Below are 23,712 nucleotides of genomic sequence, written 5' to 3'. Positions count from 1 at the left end.
CGTGGTACCTTTAACACAACAGTAGCAGAAAATGCTGGAAGTGCAGAGAATGCCAAATCGACTTCTGGACGAGAAAGCAAAGTTAACTTTTCAAGTGGAACTCAGCAGAACTGAGGAAGGGTCCCACCCAAAATGTTAACCTATCTTTCCCTTTCAGATGCCGATTGGCCTGCTGGGCAACTGCAGAAAATTCACCTGCTATTTTGTGAAAGTACTGGAGTTACTCGACTCAGTACCCCAGCTACAGGTTTTAATCTGCACTTTCTGTTCATTCGCACTTTTTATCTATTGCGTCTACTTTCTTGAATTATTTTTGGTTGAAAGTAATCTATATATATAAAGCGGCTCTTCTGTCTGTCTGTCCCGATGTCTGTCTGTCCGTCCGTTCTCTATACGTTTGAAAGTTACAGAGCGTACCGACGCGCGCGTCGCCTCAAAAGAAAGCTTGCGATTCCGGACCGGTCATAGGCGGATTTACGTTTCGGCCGGACAAAAGTCCCGCCCGCGGTATCCCAAAAACGTTCAGCGTTCCGCTCATTAGCATCTCATTAGCGACCGTGTGACTCCTACAGTTGAGTGTCGAGTGACTCGACGATTGACCAATCCTACGCTTCGGTGACCTGACCGGTCGACCAATCGGTGCGTGTGTGGGTGGGCCTTATCCTTCTGAACCGCGGTGAGTGGCCGCCATCTTGATTTTTCAGAATTTTTTCCCCCACACTTTGTGTGTTAGGGAACTAAGGTAAATATTTTAATGATGTGTTAGGGAATTAAATAACAATTTAATGGGGGGGGGGGAGAGCCTCGGGAAATCGCGGGGGGGGGGGCGAGCCTCGGGAAATCGCGGGGCGCTCGCGCCAGCCGCACTGACCGCGCATGCGCCGGCCGCGAGAGCCCGCTCCCGGCGCCGGCCGCCGCTCAGCATTCCCGCTCTCGCAACGGCACCGGACCTCAGGTAGGCAGGGGGAGGGGCCGGAGAGAGGGACAGAGGGGAGCGGGGGGTGGGAGTGGGGGAGGGAGACAGACAGGGGAGGGGTGGGCGAGGGGAGGGAGGGAGAGGAGGGGAGTGGGGGAGGGGTGGGGGTGGGCGAGGGGAGGGAGGGAGGGAGACAGGGGAGGGGAGGGAGAGGAGGGGAGGGGAGGGAGGGATAGGACAGGGAGAGGACATGACAGGGAGAGGGGGGACACACAGGGGCAGGGAGACCAAGCGCCCCAAAATTGCCCTCGCAACGCGGGGCTCCCCAGCTAGTCTCCTATAAAGCAGGCAAATCCCGATTATCACCCTATGATCAGATTACGAAGAAATTAGGATCAGGATTGTGATACTTAAGATCAACTTTCTACGAGCTGCAGATGAAAACTGACAAATCTTTGCACCACAGCTGATTTGATTACTCATTCAGAAATCAAAAGAAACCAATTGAAACACTCCTTCACAAAAAAAAATTGACTTTTAAATCATGTCAGTGCGTGTGTGAGTGAAATGATAAAGTAGGCTGCACGGATTTAGTAGTCTGAGCATCAGAAAACTATACAGCAACAATAGGACTACTTTAATCAGAAATCTACATAATCAGTGTTACAATTGGATCAGGAGTTCTAGAACGGAGGTAATAAACAGATTGGCACACTAATATTTTTAGTTGGGTTCAGTCATGGCTGCCGAATGATTTGTTGGCTACATAACATACTCTATAAATATGTCTTCAACTGGTAATTTGGTTTCAAAAACTTGGCCGACAGGCTGAACAGGTTACGCAGAGAAAGGGAATGTTGAATTCATCACTTGAAATCCGGCATCTGTAATTTCTTTGAACCAATAACAGACAGAAATTTCAGAAAACATCACCTTAAATCTTGCTAAATTGAGATGGATTTGCTCATTACGTAAGCAGTGGTTTGGCAAGGAGGTTGGAACCAGCCAATATATTTCAGATTTAAAAGAGAGATGTGTTCACACTAACAATCCGAACAAAAGAGCCTATGATTCCATGCAGCAGAGGTGCACTTCTCCCCCTCAACAAAATTAGCAGGTTTGCTATACACACAGACACAGAAAACTGAAAGGCAGGAAAAGACCAGCATCAAGCCTGCCCCACACCCCATAATGGCTGGAGCTTCATGACCAGGCACCTCCCCATGTAATCTCCTTGGAGAGGCAAAAGAGACACACACATACACACACTCACTAATGGCTCTTGTAGAAAACTTCTTCCAAGTTAAGAAAAAAAAAAATCACATTTTCTCAAAACATTCTGTTCTAGCAGAAACTCCAGGCAGCAAACTACAAAGATTTGAGATTTGTTTCCCAATTAATGTCCCACACAAGTGCTGCACTCCACCATACAAAAATTAATAGGATTTTACACTGATACACTTTAGGGCTCCAGTAGCAGTGATACTGAATTTAGAATCCAGACAAGCCACGTAGAGGGCACCAGGACAGATTGGTTGATGGTAAACAGAATTGTCACTGGTGTAATAGATGGTGCTCTTCAGTAGGGCTCGTTGGGGAGTTTAGAAAGATTTAAGCTGCATAATACCAATCTCGCCTAAATATCTACCCCCTCCATCACCAGTGTACAGTGGCTGCTGTGTGTACTATCTACAGGATGCACTGCAGCAACTCGCCAAGGCTTCTTCAGCAGCACCTCCCAAACCCGTGACCTCATCCACCTAGAAGCACAAGGACAACAGGTGCATGGGAATACCAACACCTCCAAGATCCCCTCTAAGTCTCACACCATCCTATTGCTTGGACATACATCATCGTTCCTTCATCGTCGCTGGGTCAAAATCCTGGAACTCGCTGCCTAACAGCATTGTGGGAGTAACTTCACCGCACGGACTGCAGTGGTGCAATAAGGTGGCTCACAACCACTTTCTCAAGGGCAATTAGGGATGGGCAATAAATGCTGGCCATGCCAGCGACACCCACATCCTGAGAATGAAAAAAAATCAGTGCTTAGTATTTTGAATGGATAAGAAAAAAGATACTTTCTCCAGAACAACCATTCATCACTTTGCTGAGCAAAAAAAACCATAAAAATGACTGAATACAAATTTTTAAATTAGTGTTACAGAGCCTTTCACATATGCCCCACCAAACAGTCAACAGTTCAATCATCCAACTATAAAAAGTTTCTAGATTTATAAATCAAACATAATGTGTTAAACTAGGCAGAGATTTATCTGTATCTTCTGAGGCAATCTATACTTCAGACCTCAAATCTGAAAATAGCCTTTGGATAAAATAAGACATTATTATTAAACATAAGAAACCCAGCGCTCTACTGGATCTGGTAAAATACATAAACAGTTCAATCATAGCACTGTCTGAGTAGCTATAAAACAAGCTATTCAAATTTTTAATAAGCCAAATAATTGTACAATGCAATATTTTAAAATGGACTAAGACAACCATATATACTCAGAGAAAAATAAAATAAAAAGCTCAAATGTCAAAAAATATGAAACGAAAAAATCTTCCACTAAATCTCAAATTTTCAGATGTTGACTGACCGGCTGAATATTTCATATATCTATGTTTAATATATTAAAAGTCTTGTCCTACACAAAATTCCTATTAGTACAGCATTTACTTCTATCAAACTGCTCATTCACCCTTCTTAGTCACTCTTAATCACAGTCAAATTTATTATAATTATACCCCAATTATATTCTAATATATGCACACTTATTTTACTTACCCGTGTTTGGCCAATTCTAGTGCATGATTGACTGCAGACCCTAATCCATGGCTTTCACTTCCTCAGCAGCTATAGTACACCAAGTAAATTAAAACAAACTAAAACACAGTTGAACAGTTCTGAGAGCTAGGCATGGATGTATGAAAGTATAAATATTTTAAATAAGGTTAATTTTAACCCAACCCGCCTGTTTTATACACCACTCGATTTTACTTTCCACCGCCCTCAATGGAAAGTAAAATGGGGAGGGGGTGTAAATCCGGCGCCTGATCCAATCCCGTCAATTTCTCACTGAGCAGGTTAGGTTAAAATCACCCACAATGATTCTTATAATTAAGATAATTTACAATTGTGACCTCCTCCCTTCAGCTCCCTCTCTTTCAGATGCAAAGCATTCTTAAAATGCCATGTTTCAGCTTCCTCGGCTCCAGCTCGCCTTTTGACATGTCAAACAAACCAAGCCAAGGTTCTGACTTGCAGCCTTACCTGCACCCAACCCCTGCATTCATTTTGAGAACACAGATGGCTGAAAGTAGCACACACCTGCATTCTATTTAACAGGGCATAACGTTTCCATTCTGAAGAGAACAGCAATTCTACTCACAATGTAATCTGTGCCACACCAGATTCACTCATCTATAACTGAAACGGTACAATGTGTATACAATTCCTCTCCCTCATCTCTCACTTCCTGTGCCTCCAATTTACTGTAGGCAAATTTCTTGAAGCTGGTTGGTTCACATATGAATTTGTTCCAATAAGAAAGTAACATGCTGATGAATGCTGGGCTTTCTCCACAGTCCGCACTCTCAACATCTTAGGAACTGCAGACACTGGTTTAGTTCTTAACTCTTTTCAATTAACCGAGTGATAGTTCTAGGAAGAGTATTAACTCAACTCTCAGCTTTTCAGAGGCTTTATTTTAATCAAGTTATTGTGATAAATGTAGACTATTTAGATCTGTTATTATGTTACAAGCCTTATTTTCAATGTTATGATACTTCAGTTAGAACGGCTCAAAGGATTTTGAATTCTTTGAGTGATTTGATTGGTTCAGTCTCTGCTTTTTTTTTAAACTGGTAGATATATCAGATCTCTGATTTGTTGTTTTACAAACTCAAAGTTTAACCAATTATCTGCAAGAAGTTTGCATATAATTTGCCATGTTGACATCTGAAGTGTGACAGAAATTACACACAAATGCACAAATTTTACACGACTAGCAATCTCCCATAGCATTGCTCAGTGAGTCAGAGGGTACACTGAAAGCAACATGGGTATTGTGTCATGTAATTCACAATGCATTATCAGAGCCGCTGATTTACTGTGACTGAATATTCCAAATTCGATTTGTATTTCATGGTATTCTGGGATTTTACTCATGTTTTGAGAATCAAATTGTGAAATTAGTTATTTTTCAATGAAAACTGCCTTGACTATTATATGTTCCTTTGCCTACATCATTTTTAATTTCATACTTTTTAAAGCCCAGGATACAGGGTAATTTCATAGGCAAGATGGAGCAGATTGAAAGTAGGTATCTGGCAATTATCAACACTCAGAAACGGGCACGGGTTTAGTAGCACTTTGAGGGGTTCTGTGCTTTGATTAACACTGGGAGGTGGGGTGGTCCTAGCACTTGGCAGCACTGTAATAGGTATCCTGGAGTTTAGCAACACATGGGATTTGGGAGCATTGAGGGGTTGCTCCAGGAGCTTACAGTGAGGGTTCCAAGACAGCCATCACGGGATTTGGTGCATAGGGTCTAGCAACACTGGTGAGGAGGACATGAGGGCAAGGGCACCCAGAGTTAGGCAGCACTGATGGAAAGGGGTACCAGGCAATGGCAGCAATGTGGAATAGGATGAGGGAAAGGGGTCCCAAGGTGTGGGAGCACTGGGGATATATATATCCACACATGCAGCAGCTGGGAATAAGGCAGGCTGAGAACCACTGTCCTGCCTCACATCAGTAAGTGTGGTAGTTGGGCAAACTGGGAGCCGTATAGCAGTTAGCTGTAACTGATGGAGCTGTGTATTCTTTACAACAACAACTTGCATTTATAGAACGCCTTTAACATAGTGAAACATCCCAAGGTGCTTCACAAGATTGTTATTAAACAAAAGTGAACACCGAGTCACAAGGATATATTAGAACAGGTGACCAAAAGCTTGGTCAAAGAGGTAGGATTTAAGGAGATTCTTAAAGGAGGAGAGAGAGGTAGAGCGGTGGAGACACAGAGAGTTGGAGATGTTTAAGGAAGAAATTCCAGAGCTTAGGGCCTAGACAGCTGAAGGCATGACTGCCAATGGAGGGGTGAAGGAAATCGGGGATGCATAAGAGGCCAGAATTGGAGGAGCATCGAGTTCTCAGAGGGTTGTAGGGCTGGAGGAGATTATAGAGATAGAGAGGGGAGAGGCCATTGAGGGATTTGAAGGATGAGAATTTTAAATTTGAGGCAATACTGGACTAGGAGCCAATGTAGGTCAGTGAGCACAGGGGTGGTGAGTGAACGGGACTTGGTGCGAGTTAGGACACAGGCAGCAGAGCTTTGGATGAGCTGAAGTTTACAGAAAGTGCAAGGTGGGAGGCCGGCCAAGAGAGCAGTGGAATAGTCAAATCTGGAGGTAACAAAAGCATGAATGAGGGTTTCAGCAGCAGATGGGCTGAGGCGGGGTGGAGGTGAGCGATATTACGGAGGTGGAAGTAGGCAGATTTGGTGATGGGGAGGATATGGGGTCGGTGTAGTGTCCGTGCGTTGATAGAGACACTGAAGACAGGAGTTGGTTCATAGGTGTTTACTAAGCAAAGTCTGCAGGGGTACTAACGGATATAACACAATATACAGGCTTATATAGCCCGAGTGGCCATTACCGGCATTACAGCACATATGGGGCTCTTAAAGGCACATACACGACAATTCCTCCCCTTTTAGCTAACCAGTACATCATATTTTGAGTATTACATGTTATAAGAAAAATAATATACACATTGCTGTAGTTAATTAATTATAAGTCAGTCTCTCAGGAGGCTTCCTGACTCGGTCCGGATAATGCCTCGGTGGTGTAGTAGTTTCAGGTGGTGTAGTAGGTTCTTTTGGCAAGGCTGATTCGGCTTGAATGCCAGTGTCGGGTTAATCGGGTTCCAGTATCACCGGATCGGAAGTAGATATGGGTATCTCTACTTCATCGTTCGGCGTATAGAGTTGTGGTGTAGGTTGTCCCTTTTCGGATGACTATGATTTGGTCAGCATGGCGCCTTATTATGCTTTCTCCGATGTCCACGGTACACATCAGTGGTCGTAGTCATGTGCAGATAGTTCCAGGCTGCCATTTCTCGGTACGGTAGTCCCGGGCCAAAACTTGTTGACCTATCTGGAAGGTTCTAGTTGGCCTTTCATTCATGCCTTGAAACTGCCGGTTCTCCACGTCCCTTCTGATGTGGGGCTTGACCAAATCCAGCCGGCATCTTAGGTTTCTATTGAAGAACATCATGGTGGGAGTTTGGTTGGTAACCATATGTGTTGCATTCCTGTATGCGAACAAGAAGTTATCCACCTTGTGCTGAAGTTTTATGTCTTCATTACCCATGGCCTTTATGGCCTTCTTGAAGGTCTGGACAAACATTTCAGCCAATCCATTGGTGGCGGGATGGTATGGGGCGGACGTGTAGTGCTTAACCCCATTGTTTTTTAAGAACTTCCTGAATTCTTCAGACACAAATTGCGGTCCATTATCAGAACAGATCTGTTCCGGCAGCCCATTCCTGGCAAATATGGTCCTTAATACTGTAATGGTTTTTTCCGTGGTGGTGGAGGGCATCTTTATTACCTCCGGCCACTTGGAGTGTGCATCAACCGCGATTAAGAACATTGAGTCCATAAATGGACCAGCAAAGTCGATGTGTACCCTTTGCCAGGGAGATGAGGGCCACTCCCATGGATGTAGAGGGGCTTGTGGTGGAGCATTTTGGACCTTCTGCCATCCTAGGCAGCTCTTGGTCATTTCTTCGATGTCTCCATCGATACCTGGCCACCATACAAACGCCCTGGCTAGGTTCTTCATTTTCACTCCACCCAGATGCCCCTTGTGAAGCTCCTTTAGCACTTTATCCTGGAGTTTGGGTGGAATCACCACTCTGGATCCACACATCAAGGTTCTTCGGCACACTGACAGCTGTTCTCTTCTTTGCGAGAATGCTGGCAACAGTGGTTCGCCATGTGCTGGCCATCCCTTCACTGTTAAATCGTAGACCCATGAAAGAGTCGGGTCATTTCTCGTTTCTCTTTCAATGGCAGAATTTGTTACTGGTAGACATTCCACTATGGTAGAGTGGAACATCTCCATTGGGTCTACTGTAGGTGCCTCTTCTACCGTTGGCAACGGTAGGCGCGATAAACCGTCAGCATTCCCATGCTGTTTTGATCCTTTGTATTCTATGTTGTATTGGTGTGCCCCTAGAAAAAGGGACCACCTCTGTCGCCTTTGCGCTGTCATAATGGGAACACCCTTTTTAGGGTTGAATATGGAGATGAGGGGTTGATGGTCAGTCAACAAGGTAAATTTTTGTCCGTGTAGGTAATGGTTGAATTTCTTTACTCCCCATACCAGGCTGAGTGCTTCCCTGTCGATTTGGGCATAGTTACGCTCAGCTGAGTTCAATGAGCGCGACGCAAAAGCTATCGGCCGTTCCGAGCCATCAGGGAATTTACGCGATAATACTGCTCCTATGCCATAAGGGGATGCATCGCACGCCAGTCCGATTGGCAGTGATGGGTTGTAATGAGCCAAAACTTCTTTGGATGTGATTAAGTCTTTGCATTTATGGAAGGCACGTTTGCAGTCTTCATTCCATTTCCAAATTACTCCTGTTTGTAGCAGTTCATTAAGAGGGTGTAGAAGAGTTGACAAGTTCGGTAAAAATTTATGATAGTAATTTATTAATCCCAGGAACGACCTTAATTGTGAAACATTTTCAGGTGCTGGGGCTTTTATGACCGCTTCAATTTTTTCAGGTGACTTATGCAACCCTTCCTTATTTATTATGTGGCCACAATATGATATTTGATTTTGGAAAAATTCGCACTTGGGGCGATTTGCTCGTAGGCCCCGTTCTCTCAGCCTAGGTGCTCGTTGTCGTTTTCTCCTGTTACAAGGATGTCGTCTAGGTAGCATTGAATCCCCGGAATCCCTTGGAGGACTTGCTCCATAGCTCTTTGCCAGATAGCTGGAGTGGATGCTACTCCGAAAACAAGTCGATTATACTGGTACCGACCTTTGTGTGTATTTATCGTGAGATATTTTTTTTTTTTTTTTTATAAAGAGGCCTCTTCAGCCTCCATCCGTAGATATGCCTGTGCCAAGTCAATTTTGGTGAAACGTTTCCCTCCAGATAGTGAGGCGAAAATATCTTCTATCCTCGGAAGAGGATACTGTACCGTGTGAAGGACCGGGTTTACAGTCACCTTGAAGTCCCCACAGATGCGAATTTTTCTCTGTTCTTCAGATTTATCATTCTTCAATGCTTTCTTCATGACTGGGATGATGGGTGTTGCCCACTCGCACCAATCTACTTTAGATAATACGCCTGCCTTTTCCAAATTCTCCAGCTCTGCCTCGACTGCTGGACGAATTGCGTATGGCACCGGTCTTGCCTTAAAAAACTTGGGAATTGCTGCATCTTCCACTTTTATTGAGGCGGTGATGCCTTTCAAGGTTCCTAGTTTCTCTTGAAACACATCCTTGGCGTTGGCCAAGATGTCTTTTAATCGTTCAGGTATGACGTCATCATCATTTTTTTCCTTACTGGTCACCGTCAGTGCCTGAATGGAGTGCCAGTCTAAACGTATTTTCCTGATCCATTCACGTCCCAACAGCGGTGGACCACCATCTTGTAGAATGTATAAATACAACTTCTGTATTTCCTTGCCGTTGTATACAACAGGCACCCTTATTTTTCCTTTGGGGTATACTTTCTGCCCCGTATATGTTTTCAAGATAATGGATGTGTCTTTTAAAGGTATATGCGGAAATAGCCGCTCGTAATCCCGTCGATTTATGACGGTCAGAGCTGATCCTGTATCTAGCTCCATTTTAACTGGGGACCCTGCTATTGTGAGGGTAACCCAAATGGTCTGGTAATCTTCTTTGGCAATTACATTATGTAATTTGAGAGAGCTTAGTCTCCTGTTCCCGGAGTCGCTATCGCTCTTCTGGTCTTCGGAGCTACTGTCCGTCATCATTTGTACCTTTCTGTGCTTTTCCTCATTGATTATTTTCCTGTCAGTGGATTTTTTGTTTCCAGATCGGCACACACGTGTAACGTGTTCCATCTTTCCGCATTGCCTGCATGCTTTGTCCTTGAACCAGCAGTCCCTCTGGTCATGGGTGGATCTGCCGCAGCGATAACATCTCTCGAAACTCCATGTCATTTCATGGGTGCCGAAGTCCTGTGGCCTTTGCTGTATCTCTGCAGCTCCTCTTGCACTGAAAGCCTTGTCCAGTGTTAAATCTTTCTCAGAAAATAGCCTTTTTTGTGTTCCTACACTTAGGAGACCGCAGACGAATTTGTCTCACAGCGAATCTGCCAGTCCTGCCTCGAATTGGCAGCGTAGGGTATCAACAATCTCCTTAAGTTTCGTAACAGCTTGTATGTCTTTGCGCCCATTAGATCCAGAAGTACTGAAGCTTTTTTCTCATCTTCTATTCCATTTGCGGTGCAATATACCTCCACTCTTTCCACATGCGGTCCAATCCTCGATCTCGTTATCAAAAGCATCAATATTGCCAGAATTAGGCATTTTAGAAAAGATATGGCGCTTCCCGCTCTTTTCTTTCTTTTCTGCAGAAAAGATATGGTGCTTCCCGCGCTTTCCCGCCGCTGCTGCTGATGACGACGCTGTTTTCCTGCGGTTTCCGTTCTTTTATTTATTTATTTATTTACAGTTCGAGACTCGTTCCCGCCGGACTCTCTCTGTAGGTCTGAACGCCGACCTGCTTGCAGCCGCGGCCGTCTCCTGAGTGCTCCCTCCCCGTCTGTTACTGCTTGCCTCCGCTTTCGCTGCTTGGCCCAGCTGTAGAGCCAGCCGCTGGAGCCCCAGCCTGACGCCCAGGAAGGATTACCGCAGTACCTGCCACCAGCTTGGCCAGCTGGTGAAACAACAGCTTCTTTCACTTCTTGATTCTTCTGGATGCCAGAGGAATTGATGTCCTTGAGGTGCTGCCGAATTGTAGGTAAGTCCGTTTCCACTTCGTCGCCACTGTAGTGTCCGTGTGTTGATAGAGACACTGAAGACAGGAGTTGGTTCATAGGTGTTTACTAAGCAAAGTCTGGAGGGGTACTAATGGATATAACACAATATACAGGCTTATATAGCCAGAGTGGCCATTACCGGCATTACAGCACATATGGGGCTCTTAAGGCACATACACTACAGTCGGAAACTCAGCTCAGGGGTCAAACAAGATGCTGAGGTTGCGAAATGTCGGGTTCAGCCTCAGACAGTGGCCAGGGAGGTTTAGCCACTTCAGTTGTGGTAGGCGCAGGATTGTGAGTGGCACAGACGTGAGCTATTAGCATGAAGCTCTCTGCCATTAAGTCAAGCAAGGTGAGGGGCACGGTGACATTTAGAGGCAACAATAAATAAATCTTTGCGAATGTTGGGAAAGAGAGAGTGCGTAGATGGTGGTTACTGTAGTTGCCAGAATACTTTGATGTTAGTCACCAACTGGTGGTAGACCTCTCATTGCTGACACACTGGGGCAGTCATTTCTGATGACACTATGTGCCGCCAATTGCTCACTATTAGAGACCTTAAGAGTTGAGAAGACAGAGGAGCGAAGTGTGAACATGTAGCAGGTGGGAAGTGAACAGAGAGCGCGGAGTACGGTAGCATAGTCGTTATGTTACTGGGCTAGTAATCCAGAGGCCTGGACTAATGATCCGGAGACGTGAGTTCACATCCCACCATGGCAGCTGGGGAATTTAAATTCAGTTCATTAAATAAATCTGGAATAAAAAGGAAATCTGCCATCCGTACCCGGTCTGGCCTATGTGACTCAAGACCCACAGCCCTCTGAAATGGTCTAGCAAGCCATTCAGTTGTATAAGGTGGCTCACCACCACCTTCTCAAGGGCAATTAGGGAAGGGTAATAAATGCTGGCTTTTAGTTCAAACTCTATTTCGTTTTATTGATTGATTTTCGTTGTTCCCGATGCTTGATTTGTTGTAGCACTTTTATGTTCCGATTTATTAGCATTTTATGAATGCAAAAAATGAGCTAATCAAAAAGTAAGACAATTAAGAATAAGGCAATCAAAGTGTGTGACTTGAAATACAGGCAATGCATTTCTCACAGTAAGTGGAGTGATCTACTGATTTATAAGGACGGGGTGTTATATGATGCAATGCAATGTATTATTTAGGGCACATTGCAAATTGGACTGTGATTGAGAGCTAGACGCACACAGCATTTTATGATTGCTTTGCATCTATAAGCCAGTGTGATGCATTCATTCATACTATTTTAATATATCTCCCATGTCATCGCTCACAGTAAATTGGATTATATGCAGCTTTATAAGAGTACTATACCATGTAATGCACAATTTGTTGTTCTTCTGTTAAGGTGGAGTTATATGCCTTTAAGATCACAAGGTCAAGTATCTAAGTTAAGAGAGCCTCAGGTCATTTGGAGTTCAATTGTTGCTTGGTGAGGAAACTTTGCAAATTGAAAAGTGCCCATCAGTTGCAAGCTTCAGCTCAGAAGCACAATGCATTTTAAAAATGGTTTTGCCTCTGTAACATGGCGTGATAAATGTAGTGCGACTACAAAAAAAGCTATTAAAAAAAATTAAATCTAACCAATTATCTATCTGGGAAGATCAATATATTCCAAATAACCAACCAACTGGGAATCTGAAAACTTAAGGTTTCTGGTCCTTCAACCTGACCAATTTTACACCAGCCGTGACAGTTAAGTCACAAAATCACAAGATAATTACAGATGAGAAACCCCATTCGGCCCATTTTAGTTCATCCATCCAGAAAGTATCGTATGTACCTCAAAAAATCACCTCTCAAACACCCCTTTTCCAAGCAGAAAAGCCCAAATTTCTTCAGTTTTTCTTCATAACTTAAACTTCTGACAATAGGCATAAGCCTCATGACTCCACTGCCACCAGTAACTGAATGTCTCTCTTGTGCCTCAGTGACCAGAACTGGACATGTCAACTCTAATGGTTCTCAGACATTAAGTACCGTTACCAACATGCTTTACAAGAAAGCAATAGATCACCAATTATACAGGTAATTTCTCACAGTACTTTTCTCATTCAAATTGTTAAAGGGAGGTTGTTACAAATTCGGGTCTGCCAGAGCTATTTTCTCAGGTTCAGAGACATCAGTTGCTCCTCTAAGTGGACCCCATGCCCTTTATATGCCAGAGTGAACCCACCCATACAACAGCGTAACCTAATGGTGCAATAATGATACCCCTTTGTGATCTGAACTGGTTATGTGTCATTCACACATGTCTCTCCAATCTTTTTGAAGGTGGATCGAGAAAATACTTGGCAAGACGAGGTCACATATGAATTGTTATGCTACTTTATTTCCAAGCAACATAACATACAGAGCAACAGCTATAGTCTGACTCACTTAATTCAATCAGTACAACATGGCTTTGCATAACAGTACAAAGACAATGGAAATGCTACACTTCTCCACATCAATGGGTCTTTTTGCTTGATTTAAAACAAAGTAACTCCTAATTACTCTCCTACATTCTTCTTTTGAGCCTGGACAAAGCTTACCCTTGCAGCTTTCTGTTTAAAACTTGACTATCAATTAGTGTTTGTTACTTTTTATCTTCATGTTTGTGGCCAGAATGGACAGCCTGCCAAACAGTCCCTGTCAAGTGCATAGGACTCCCAACATAATGAGTGTTAGGTGTTCACTGATTACCAAGACAGGCTAATGAATTGCTTACTGTTTACAGTTTTTGGGGAAAATAACTTCTAATCCATTACCATAGTAACAACCTTTCAGACAGAGCAATCGCAGTCAACTAATCCATGAATGTAAGCAGATGATAGCTGCAAACATTTTTATCATGGTTTCTCTCATGCCAATACTTGAAGGAAGCATTACTGCACTTGGGTAGGGGGTGGGTGCAGAAAGCATGTGGTCTAGCTAGTTCTGCCTGGGAACATCTTGCTGGGCAAAAAAATCCATAAATCTTTGGATGACGAAATTAGTGAACGTCTTAATCTAAATGTACACTCTCGGGAGCCGCAAGCCTACATTTCGTTGTACTGCACTTGTGCACTAACAATGACAATAAAGTTGATTATGATTATGATTATGATCTTAGTATTTAATATTTTTTAGCATCACTGATGTGAAACATGTATTCAAGAACATGGAGAGAGAGGGACACACTAGATTTTGAAAAGTCAGTTAATACTTAGGCTGCACTGTTAACCACTTGGCAATGAAGCATGATTGTACACTGCAAATTGCTTAAGACTCTGTTTCAATTACATCAGAAAGAAAAGCAAGATCCCAGACAAGGCATCGAGAGAACATTTGTGTCAGCACATACTCCATTGTAGCAACAATGCAGAAGAGGTTTCAGGGAAAAGCAGGCTCCTCCATCTTTTGAGCCCACTTGAAAGCTACCCACTGAAGCGCTAACCTTCCTTTACACAGCTTCCTTGTGGCGAATGTTCTCAAGCTTTCACCTATTCTTTAAAATCTTTCACCTAGTTCTCTAAAACAGATTATCTGATCATTATCACGTTGCTGTTTGTGGGACCTTGCTGTGTGCAAATTGGCTGCAATGTTTCCTACATTGCAACAATTCAAAAGTACTACATTGGCCGTAAAACACTTTGGGACATCCTGAGGTTGTGAAAGGCACTATATAAATGCAAGTTCTTTCTTTCTTGCTTCATTGTTGGCTTGCAAAGTATTATTCATGCTTTGGCAGAAAAACAGAAATAATCCATGTAAATGGCATCGTAAAACCAATGTTCTATACCGTGGAGCCGATTTACAGGAACATACATTAATAGCTGACTAAACGCACCATTGGAGTTTGGTGTCAGAAATCTGCAGTATTTTGAAGTAACAGGAGCCACTGGGAAAGTTGTTCTCATTGCTCAGTAAACATAAAAAAAACCTGCACAAAAAAAATAATAAAACAAAGGAAAATATGGTAAGCAAGTTTTCCCAACCGCACCAAGACCTAAATAAAAGAGTTAAAGTTGAAGTCGAAGCAAATAGCATGGATGCTTTTAAGGGGAAGCTAGGTAAGTACATGAGGGAGAAAGGAATAGAGGGATATGTTGATACGAGTTAGATGAAGTAGGGTGGGAGGAGGCTCTCATGAAGTATAAACATTGGCATAGACCAGTTGTACCGAATGGCCTGTTTCTGAGCTGTAAATCAAGAACATAAGAATGTAAGAAACAGGAGCTAGAGTAGGCCATTTGGCTCTTCGAGCCTGCTCCGCCATTCAACAAGATCTTGGCTGATGATCTATCTCATCTCCACCTTCCCGCACTATCCCCATATCCCTTAATTCCCTCCGTTCCCAAAAATGTAATGACCTCTGTCTTGAATATACTCAACAACTGAGCATCTCTGGGGTAGAGAATTATAAAGATTCACATCCCTCCAAGTGAAGAAATTTCCCCTCATCTCAGTCCTAAATGGCCTACCCATTATTCTGTGACTGTGACCCCGTGTTCTAGATTCCCCAGCCAGGGGACATTTTCCCAGCATTAACCCTGTCAAGCCCCTTAAAAATTTTATATGTTTCAATTAAGTCACCTCTCATTCTTCTAAACTGTAAGGAATATAGGCAGAGTCTACACAATCTCTCCTCATAGGGCAACCCCCTAATCCCAGGAACCAGTCCACTGAACCTTCACTGCACTCCCTCTAAGGCAAGTATGTCTTTCCTTAGGTAAAGAGACCAGAACTGTACACAGTACTCCAGGTGTGGCCTCACCAATGCCCTTTATAATTGTAAGTAAGACTTCTTTACTCTTATACAGGAAACTCTCGTTTAAACGGCACCTAAATATCCGGAATTCTCTATTAACTGGCAAAATTCTCGCTCCGAAAACACCACCTCAATAACCGGCAATGTTGCAGAGTCCGAGTCTCCCGCGGTGGCCGAGTTAGTCAGTGGGGGTAGTTCTCCAAACTGCCACTACTCGGCCTCTTGGCGCTATCGGAAGTCGGAGCACCTCAAAAACCCTGTATCAGGAGTCTGACTCTCCCACGCTGCCGGTAGTCTCTTCTGATCCGCCATTTTACAGGGGTACAGTACTGTGTGTCTCCCACGCTGCTGGTACGCATTGGATTGCATTATGGAAATCCCAAAAGTTGGTCCAAGCAAGAGAGTGGTGTTAACTTTAAAACAGAAAATCGATATATGCCAACGACTAGAAAGGGGAGAGAAGCGTATCAACATTATGAATGAATTCAAAATTGGTTCGTCGACAATCTACGACATCAATTCGCAAAAGGATAAGCTGCTCAAGTTTTATTCAAGCTCGGAGACATCTAAGAGTGTAGAGAAACGGCGTACGCTTCATAAGCCTAAGCTTGAAGAGCTGGATACCGTGCTTTGTGAGTGGTTTTCTCTTAAGCGTTCAGAGGGTGTTCCGATTTCCGGACTCATGCTAATCGAAAAAGCAAAGGATTTCTACGCAAAGATGGAGCTCACTGACAAGTGTGCTTTCTCTGAGGGATGGCTAACGTGCTTCAAGGTACGGCACGGGATACGACGACTCGATTATTTCCGGGGAGAAGAAACCAGCTGATCACGACGCCGCAGAAGAATACTGCGATTATTTCAATCGGATTGTGCAGCAACATGATTTGTCGCCAGCACAGCTATACAATGCCGATGAAACTGGCTTATTTTGGAGGTTTTTGCCAGAATCAATGCTTGCTGGGGCTAGTGAGGCTAATGCTTCAGGTTACAAGAAAAATAAAGATCGTGTAATCATGCTAACATGTGCGAATGCTGCTGGATCACACCTGGTTAAACTTCTCGTCATTGGGAAGTATAGAAATCCCCGTGCATTTAAAAATGTTTATCCTGATGCCAATTCTATATTTTCCATGTACAAAAGTATTTTTACCTTTCCAAATAATGTATTCATTGGCTAATAAAAGAGGTGTATGGCCATCAGATAAGTACTCATATTCCTATTGGTTTGAATGAGAGAGGTGTCATTACAATTTGCCTCCATGACTCAACCACCTGACAAAAAAAAATTCCCAGCCTAAAAAAAGTAATTTTACACACGCAATTCACCCATCACTTGCCTGTACAGAACATTCAACTGCATGCCCCCTAAAGACATTACTAACTAAATCCTCAGTGCTGAAACTGCACCTTGGTCAATAAACTGTTACTGGAAGTACTGTACTAGTTTCCTCTGAAGTCTTTTTTTGAACTCTATTTGTCCTTTCATTGTTCAATGGAAGTGCCATGTGGGGAAGGGCTATCAAAACAGTATCACGCAGGACTTAAACGCTCTAAGTTTCACGTAACTTTTTTTTGTTAGTACTTTGCCTAATTGATTATTCATATTCCTTGCCAGTTTTCCCCTTTTGCTCAGCTCTGCTGAAGGTATATGGTCCACCGGGATGTGGTTCTCTAGGTATTGGGCACCCTCTGCTTCTTGGTCCAAATGGCCATTACTCTGGTGAGCCCAGACTGAGAGTGTTGGCAGGCTCTTGGTAGAGGCGTTGAGAGATGAGCCCAATCCTGCACTCTCCCAACATTTACATGTGCACACTTCCAGCAGGACTCGCTGGATAGCAGTCCGAAGTGACGTTCCCTAAATTCGGGCCACTCAGACCAATCATAGCACTCCCAACTAGCACCCCATCTGAGATCAACTAACTCCACACAGACTGGACATCAAACCTGGGATCTTCCATGGCTGCAAGGCTGTGAAACCCACTAGGCCATTGGGAGCGACTTCACTTAGCTCTTTACGAAAATGTTTCTACAACTGCTTTTTATGCTTTGTATTTGCTTACTAACTTTTAACTTTGTACACTGATCAACAGATGGTTGTCTGAAACAAAAACAAAAATCACAATATAATTACACAATAGGCTACCTTTTTATTGGCAATGGGATAACACTAGGAGTTAAGATTTTTCTCCTCCCAATCAACCTCCTTATGTCTGAAATAATGCCCCCGGCAAGTCTAACATGCATCAAATCACCAGTAATTCTTTCTTTCCCCATATAAGACCATGCACCCACTCCTCCTCAGGGCATAGGTGGGATGGATGGTTTGTTCCCTGAACACCCAACGTTCCACTGACAGGCTTTCACGATGACTGGGAGAGGAGCCTGGTTCAGATTCTGCATCCAATAACCTGCCCTCCCCTCCCCTACAAGTATTAATATACTAAGCACTACATTTATTTAATCAGTCTGTTTCATGTTGAAATATTCCACGAGATTGTATAGATTTTTTTTAAATTGCAGTAACCGTTAGAAAGGAAAAGAACTTGCATTTATATATTGCCTAGTCAGTCAGAAACCTTCCAAACCACTTCACGTACAAATTGTTTTGCAGTGCAGTCAACATTGCAGTGTCACCAAATGCAGAAGTCACTTTGCACACAACAATGTCCTACAAACAGCAAGGAGGTGAATGTCCATTTAATGTGTGCTGTGGATGTTGGTTAAGGGAAGAATATTGGCCATGAAATCAGGAAAATACCCCACTCTTCTTCAAATAGAGTCATGGGATTTTTACAGTCCAACTGTTGAACCGCCACAACATGCAGACGCCTCATCCAAAGACCGGAATCTCCAACAAGCCTCAGCACTGCACGGGAGCACCAGCCTAGACCATGTGCTGAAGTCCTAGTGTGTGCCTGAACCAACCATCTACAGACCTAGAGACAGGAGCTACTAACTGCGACAAGCAAATACACATTTCACCTCTATTTGGCATCTCTGACTGAGCTCAGAAACTCAATGGCGTATGAAAGTATGACACTGTCCATCAGTGATACAGCACAATGAGTCATTCAGGTGATCCAATACAAGTCAGTCTGACATTTTTATTAGGTTTCTTTCCACTTTGATTACAGTTAACCGCATATGACACTAGCCCTCTCATGATCTGAGACTTTGGAAAAAGGAGGGACAAACACCAAAGACTTTGGTTTAGGTTATAAACTACAGTTTTATTCAACATAACAGACAAGACACAATGCAGCAGCTCCTTGCTCAAAAAATAATCAAAGACTCTACACTTAACAAAGCACACTGAAAATATTAAACCTGAACTAGTGTCTGTGCTGTAACTCTCATACATGGGGATTCATAATGGCCCAAAGAGCTTCCTGAAGGCACTCTACATAAATTGCACTGTACCAAGAGCCGACGAGCTGAGAACATAGCATTCAGTTTACACCCTTTGAAGATGAAAACTGGGATGCAAGAGAACAAAAGGTACCTTCCACAGTCATACCAAGTTTATCAAATTAACATGATGGCTTCCTGAGCTCCAGCAATTTTATGTTACCCAGTATTTCACCTTGATTTTACTAATTACAGGACAAAGTAAGCAGTAAATGTTTAAGGGTTTTTACTTGCTCTGCAATCAAAACATTTCTGTAGGAGTATAATGCCTCTGAAGTGACATTTTGCATATCAAACAGCAATCTGCAACTGCTCCAGCATGTGTAAAAACAAGTTAGCAGAAACCAAATTTAATAGGACCAGGCAGATTTCACAAACAGATACCAAAACTATAAGGACTTTGTTTTGAATTCTCAGAATCACTTTTGACTGATTTTCATTGACAAAAAACTCAAAAATCCTTTTCATCAAAATGAAAAATGCAGGTTAAGGTCATGTTAAGGTCAGCAGCGTAATGCTAAAAGTCTCTCTTTACAAAGTTGCTCGGCCATCACCTGGGAGTTAGCACTGTTGCCTCACAGCGCCAGGGACCCGGGTTCAAATCCAGCCTCGGGTGACTGTCTGTGTGGAGTTTGCACATTCTCCCTGTGTCTGCGTGGGTTTCCTCCGGGTGCTCCGGTTTCCTCCCACAGTCCAAAGATGTGCGGGTTAGGTTGGTTTGGCTATGATAAATTGACCCTTAGTGTTAGGGGATTAAATACGTGGGGTTACGGGGATAGGGTGGGATATGTGTCGGTGCAGGCTCGATGGGCCAAAATGGTCTCTATCTGCACTGTAGATTCTGTGATTCTGGGAGTTATCTAGTCAGCCCGAGGAGAGCAGGTGGAATCATTACACCACTGGGCATCATTCACCGTTCTCTATATAACAAGCAATTCAGTTTTATGCTAAGGTGCAACAAAAAGTAATAATCACCCAATAATCAACATACTTTTCTTCCACATTTAGCACAAATAACGTACAGTTGGCTTTCAATGAAAATATAAATATTTTGTAACTAGTACAACTGCAATAACCATCAGTAATCAGGTGTTGGGAGAAACACCCTCCAATTCTAACTGCTGCGTCTGGTACATATTTTCAAAGACAGCAATATCAGCGGTCAATCTCCAGGATTACTTGCACTGTCTCAACCTGGCAGGATGTCATAGGGAACCATGCACTTGAAGCAATAGAGCAAAAGCAGCATCTTGGCAGCTGATTAAAAGAGAGCAATGGGCGGTTAAAACCTGTCGCCAGCAGGAAAGGACAAATGTTTACATTTTGCTGCAAAATATTTAAAAGGAAAAGAGCTGAAGAGATTTTTAAAAAACCACAAACTTCACGTCAGATATCACATAGCAGCCCTAACAGTAATAAATAAATGGTTGGCTGCTCCCTCATAGCAGAGAAGCCACATAAAAACATCCTTTTTATATCATGCATGTCTTGTTAAAATAGGGTATTTAATGATTTCCAACCTTAGAGGCAAGGTCTAACACAGCATGACAGCGGCAATATAGGTCTGGAAAACACTTCAAATACTGCACAGATCAATTATATATCATAATAAAATAAAAACACACATCTTCAGCTCTATACATCTGCGTTATTCGCTAAATTTCCCACGAGTATTTTAGCTCGTTTCAATTCTGCTCTCGTTGCAAACAGTGCTAATGTAGTCCTAAGCAGTCAATGGTTAACACAGTCAAGACAGCCATTTTAATGCCCCTCAAGCCATCCTTGGTACATACCCCCAAAGACATCGCCATTTTGGTAGTTCTTGCCCTTCTGCGCTTCCTCCTCGTTTTGAACAGTAGAGACATGCTTGGCTGAGGCACAGCCCATAGTTCTACGCAAATGGCTTCAACGTGCACCGCCCACAGATCATCTCTAAGATGAAATCTCCTCCCTCCCCGTTAGATGGTTGCAACCTGCGGACAAATGAATTAAACAGTCTTAAAATCTCCATGTTAAACATGTTCTCCTTCCTTTTCCTCTTCGCTGGAATAGGACGATGGGCATCGCAACCTCTGCCCTGCCTTGCCCTGCCCCACCTCCCCCTGCCTTGCCCTTATCCGAACGGCATTTTAAATGACATCACCATTTCAGTCTGCAGAAAGTTCTCCTGGAACAGACACGAAACAGATGAGAGACCCTGGCTTCTAATGATCCATCAGTCAAGCCCAGTGACACTGTTAGTGATCTCAACCTGCTGCTCTCCACTGAGAACTAATACAGCAGACGAGGTGGGCAGTACTGTGCAGAGAAACTCTTTCACAATAAAGGGAGAGAAGCAAAAGCTTGATTGTGGATCAAAAAGGCAGCATTAAAGAAACCGTAAAAGTAACAAATTAAGAATGCACAGATATTTCACATTTACAGATAGTGAGATATGAACAGCCAACTGTATAAGGATATATATACTGTAAAACATCTGGCCAACATAGGGGTTTGCTGTGCTGATGGCTTTTGTATCTGGCAAACATCTGGATACAAGTAGCTCATAGCTGTTTTGTTGTAGCCAGCTGACACTTAGGCTTACTTTTGGGCACTAGACAGGATGCATGTGTGATTGCTTCAGTGTATTTCTCATGTTTTGGCTTTGGACTAATGGTAGCATTGTCAGGGGAAACTCCAACATCATTAATGGCAATTATATATTTTTTTATTACACACAAACTATATTGATAGTGATGCTTCACAATCAGTGACAAACCAGCCACACCAAAAATGGAATAACAAAATCTATTTAAACTACTGTAAAGTCACAATCAGTTGTTTGAAATACAAATTTTAAAAAGTACAACAGATCTCATTGTCTATTGTTATCCTTTTTTGATGGAGAAAGTAGTCAAGATTTTAAATTCGAACAACAGAGCCAACACATTTTCCCCACTCCAGCCTCATCAATATTGCAGCACAGCTTAGAATGGATTAAATTTCAGTGAAACTCATCCGAGTAAATTGCAATACGTGCTTGGTGTATCAGACTTAACCTGCATATTTAACCCTTATCTCAACATGCAAACAGATTGGAGTGCTGAATGTAACTAGTGTACACATAAACCATTCCCAGATTTTGTCACTAACCCATTTTCAATACAGTAGACCTGCCTAAAGTGTTGTTTCTCATTACAATGTCTATGGAAATGCAGTGATTATGATTTGATTTGATTTGTGAAGTATGTAAAAATGAAAAGATTGCACGATCAGGTTTTGTGCATGAGCCCACTCTTTGCCCCTCCTCCAAATCTTCTCCCCTTAATCTTACACTCCTGAAAGGAATACAACTTGAGCTAAGGTTCCACAAGCAGCAACCGCAGCCCGATACCTCACCCAACTGGTCATCTTAGCGTGTGAGCTCAGGCAGGGTAACTGACTGTCGGAGTTTGGGGCGGGGGGGGGGGGACACTGCCACCGAGCTCAATCCTGACCATAACCGAAGATGTAATGTGCATTTCCAGTTAGGAACTGGATAGTAATCAACAGCATGGACTGTGATCCATTCCCCTTCAATCCAAGGAATGAGACTAATTAACACAAGACTAACCAGGATCAAGCCTGGGGCCTCCCCATTCTATATACCTCAGTCTTATACCAGCTGGTGCTTTTGCCATTAGTGGGAGGGGTCTCACCCACACTTCATTTGACTGTGTTAAGATGTGTTAAAAAAAAATTAAAGCGTGGTAGTTAAAAGCTGATTAATCAGAAATGTTAACATACTCTTGAATTCCTTCTCCCTACATGGGCAATAGAAATGAAAAAGAATCAAAACTCCAGTGGTTTGAATATTCCCTTCACTGTCACATTAACTCTTTTCGGTCACTAAGAGCTTTCTGTTCACCATCAGGGTTGTGATCATCTTTTTTGACTGTGTATGTTACAGGTGTAATCAGGCACACAATGCGTGCGCCTCCTTCCCCATCCTAAAAAAGGATGCTTAAATGGTGTAGCGACACTTGGAACCCACTGCATCGGGGCTGTAGATGTAAAGCTCATGCTAGTGCATTGTTGATCTCAGCTGCACTGGAAAACTCCTTAACTGGCAACATATAACCACTTTTTATGTGTATTCTCTATTGTTGTGACCCAATTTGACATTTCTATTGCAGCCAAGCTGGGCTGTTCATAGATCTATCCACAATAACCTAGGTTTGTACAGTTGTTCCATTTAATAGCGTTCCTCTTTTGGTTAGTTCCTCCCATACTAATTACTTTACACTTACCTATATAGAATTGCATCTGCCAAATTGCCTACAAGCTCTAAATCCTTCTGAATCTAGTTATCTATTATTTCTCATGAATGGACAGCATCCTATTTTATAATTTGGTAACTTGGAGATTTGGTTACAATATCCTCAACCAAAACACTTGTTAAAACAGTGACTGTCCCAAAACTGGCCGCTAGATTGTCCTACACATAATGTCGCTCAGCCTGAAAAAGCGTTCATTTATGGGTACCCTCTGTTTCCTGTTCCTAAGCTACGTATTTATCCAGTGCCATACTTTAATCCTTATCACATGACTATTTACCATAGCTA

The 23,712-nt window shown here is 43.0% G+C and overlaps 1 long non-coding RNA gene across 1 annotated transcript; it reads right to left on the bottom strand.

The window, feature by feature from the left end:
* Window positions 1-1,622: 1,622 nt before the first annotated feature.
* LOC147121839 (uncharacterized) lies at window positions 1,623-21,124 on the bottom strand. The gene is made up of 3 exons (XR_015075413.1): window positions 20,923-21,124; window positions 3,711-3,779; window positions 1,623-2,941 (listed from the first exon to the last, which is right to left on the bottom strand). It is a non-coding gene; the product is annotated as an uncharacterized LOC147121839 (long non-coding RNA).
* Between the last annotated feature and the right edge of the window lie 2,588 nt (window positions 21,125-23,712).

The sequence above is a fragment of the Somniosus microcephalus genome, chromosome 3, assembly GCF_052327205.1.
Source record: "Somniosus microcephalus isolate GS21.2 chromosome 3, FLI_Smic_1.0, whole genome shotgun sequence".
In the NCBI taxonomy this organism is placed as follows: domain Eukaryota; kingdom Metazoa; phylum Chordata; class Chondrichthyes; order Squaliformes; family Somniosidae; genus Somniosus; species Somniosus microcephalus.
Note: the sequence above shows the minus strand (reverse complement) of the source record. Positions and strands in the feature narration are given on the sequence as shown.